This window comes from Pan troglodytes, chromosome 11 (assembly GCF_028858775.2).
Source record: "Pan troglodytes isolate AG18354 chromosome 11, NHGRI_mPanTro3-v2.0_pri, whole genome shotgun sequence".
Taxonomy (NCBI): domain Eukaryota; kingdom Metazoa; phylum Chordata; class Mammalia; order Primates; family Hominidae; genus Pan; species Pan troglodytes.
Genome location: NC_072409.2, coordinates 30657428 through 30660585, shown reverse-complemented (window position 1 = coordinate 30660585; position 3158 = coordinate 30657428). Strand labels below are relative to the sequence as shown.

Below are 3158 nucleotides of genomic sequence, written 5' to 3'. Positions count from 1 at the left end.
AACTTCTACATACTGTGGGTCTGCTGGAATTTTGTGCTCACGAGGCGTGGTTGGCACTCCATGTGAATATGGCAGCAGGGAACAGGGGGCACACAGATTGCCTGAATCTATTCTGGTAACCTGTATGTTCCCATGTTCCATCAGATTTTGCTTAGAAAACATATATTCAAAGCTCAAACTTTTAAGAATTTCAAGATGGTGCCAACAAAGCATTAAACCAAACATGGGGCCCTTCTGAGTGAGGGTTCTCTGGGGCTGCCCAGGTTGCACTGCTATGAAGCTGGCCCTGAGGACACTGAAGGAAAATGCACTGCAGATGAAGCGATTGCAGCATTTCAGAAAGGATTTGGCAATTTGTGTGATATTCATACCTAATAGACTCATACTCCATTTCTGGGGATGTATCTCAATGTTCTAATTAAAGCTTTACTTTCAAAGTTGCTCATGACAGAATTGCCATGAGAGAAGTGAACAACCAGTTATAACCTAAATATATAGTTTAAAAAGATTAATTAAATAAATATTTCTTTGATAAAGTATTATGCATCCAGTAAAACCCATGGAGACTGTGTCAACGCATGATGATATGGTTAGGTTTTGTGTCCCCACCCAAATTTCATCTTGAATTATAGTCCCCATAATTCCCATAATCCCCACTTTTCAAGGGAGAGACCAGGTGGAGGTAATTGGATCATGGTTTCCCCCATGCTGTTCTTGTGATAGTGAGTGCGTTCTCACAAGATCTGATGGTTTTATAAGGGCCTCTTTACCCTTTGCTCAGCACTTCTCCTTCTTGCTGCCTTGTGAAGAAGGTGCCTTGTTTCTCCCTTGCCTTCCACCATGATTGTAAGTTTCCTGAGGTCTCCCCAGCCATGCTGAACTGTGAGTCAATTAAACCTCTTTCCTTTATAAATTACCCAGTCTTGGGCAGTTTTTTATAGCAGTATGAAAGTGGAAGAATACACATGAGAAAATGTGTCTGCTTAAATGTTAGTGGAAAACAAAAAGATGTACTATTTCATGCTACATACTCTGATTTCATATTTATATATTTGAAATAATATTATATAGATTATATATGTAAAATATGTATCTGTATCTTTAAGTAAATGTTAGTCAAATACTTCACAGTCTTTGCATATTAGATTATTAGGCACTTTTCTTTATTCTTTATTTTAGTTTCTACTTATTCCAAACTTTATTGTATGATAATTTCTTTCTTAACTACATTTTGTTTATTTGTTACAGCCTTATCTTACTGATGCTCCATAATTCTTTAGGACTTCAGGATAATGAAGACATCGCCATCAGTCAATTTCACATGTTTCATACAGTTTATAATATGTGGCATTTTTAGATTTTTTCTCAAAAAAGCAAAATTATGATCGAACGATCTGGCAGGGGAGACTGGAGAAGGGGTCAGGAGGGTTCACTGAAGAGAGGAGGCATTTTTTTTCTGCCTGGATTTTCATTGCCCTGTATATTAGTCCATTTTCACACCGCTGATAAAGACCTACCAGAGACTGGAAAGAAAAAGAGCTTTAATTGGACTTACAGTTCCACATGGCGGGGGAGGCCTCAGAATCATGGCGGGAGGTGAAACGCACTTCTTACATAGAGGCAGTAAGAGAAAATGAGAAAGAAGCAAAAGCAGAAACCGCTTATAAACTAATCAGATCTTGTGAGACTTATTCACTATCATGAGAATAGCACCGGAAAGACCAGCCTCTGTGATTCAATTACCTCCCCCTGGGTCCCTTGGAATTCTGGGAGATAAAATTCAAGTTGAGATTTGAATGGGGACACGGCCAAACCATATCACCCTGTATTAGGGTAGAGTTAATTGAAAGCGCTTTATGATGACGCTGCTGAACTTCAAATGGCCTGAGTGTTACAGGAAGTCTATAGGGCTGAGACCAAAAGGACCTAGAAATCCAGCTCTACCTTGTTCTCTTTGTTTTGTCATCTCTTTTTTTTTTTTTTGGTGGTGAAAAACACATGATATAAATTTTACCATTTTTATGTGCACAGTTCAGTAATATTAAGTATATTTACATTTTTGTGAAACATCCACTAGGCTTTTTTTTTAAAAAAAAAAAAAGTCTTTTTCAGGTATAATTGATCTATTAAAAAAACTGTACATATTTAATGTATGCGATTTGATGGGTTTAGATGTGTGCATCCACCCATGAAACCATCACCACAGTCAAAGTAATAAACAACCATCTCTGTATTAATCCGTTCTCATGCTGCTGATAAAGACCTACCCGAGACTGGGAAGAAAAAGAGGTTTAATTGGACTTACAGTTCCACATGGCTGGGGAGGCCTCAGAATCATGGCGGTAGGTGAAAGGCACTTCTTAGATGGGGGCAGCAAGAGAAAATGAGGAAGAAGCAAAAGTGGAAACCCCTGATAAACCCATCAGATCTCGTGAGACTGTTTAACTATCACGAGAATAGCAGGAGAAAGACTGGCCCCCATGATTCAATTATCTTCCCCTGGGTCCCTCCCACAACACGTGGGAATTCTGAGAGATACAATTCAAGTTGAGATTTGGGTGAGTACACAGCCGAACCATATCAATCACCTCCAAAAGTCTTCTTGTGTCCCCTATGATGTTTTTTTTTTTTTTTTAGAAAATATGGAATGGTTCATGAATTTGCATGTCTTCCCTGGGCAGGGACCAGGCTAATTTCTGTATCATTCCTATTTTAGTATATGTGCTGCTGAAGTGAGCATTCCAACCCTTTTTTTGTGATAAGAGCACTTAACATGAGATTTATGTTTAAACAAAATGTTTAAGTTTACAATACAGTAAACTATAGGCACTATGTTGCACAGCAGATCTCTAGAACTTATTCATCTTGCATGTAAAATGTTGCAGCCATTATGGAAAACAATATGGAGATTCCTCAAAAAATTAAAAAATAAAACTACCATAGTACCTGCAACCTCACTTCTGGCTATATATCCAAAAGATTTGAAATCAGGATCTCAAAGAGATATTTGCCCTCCTATGTTTATTGCAGCATTATTCATTGGCTTAGTTTATTTTCTGCTGCTATAACGAAATACCACAGACTGGGTATTTTATAAAGGAAATAAATTTATTTCTTACAGTTCTGGAGACTGGGAATTCCAAGAGCATGATACCAGC

General features: G+C 38.0%; 1 non-coding gene across 1 annotated transcript; it reads right to left on the bottom strand.

Moving 5' to 3' along the window:
* Positions 1-2636: 2636 nt before the first annotated feature.
* On the bottom strand, positions 2637-2740 carry LOC112204437 (U6 spliceosomal RNA). Its single transcript, XR_002938085.1, has one exon. It is a non-coding gene; the product is annotated as a U6 spliceosomal RNA (small nuclear RNA).
* Positions 2741-3158: the final 418 nt, after the last annotated feature.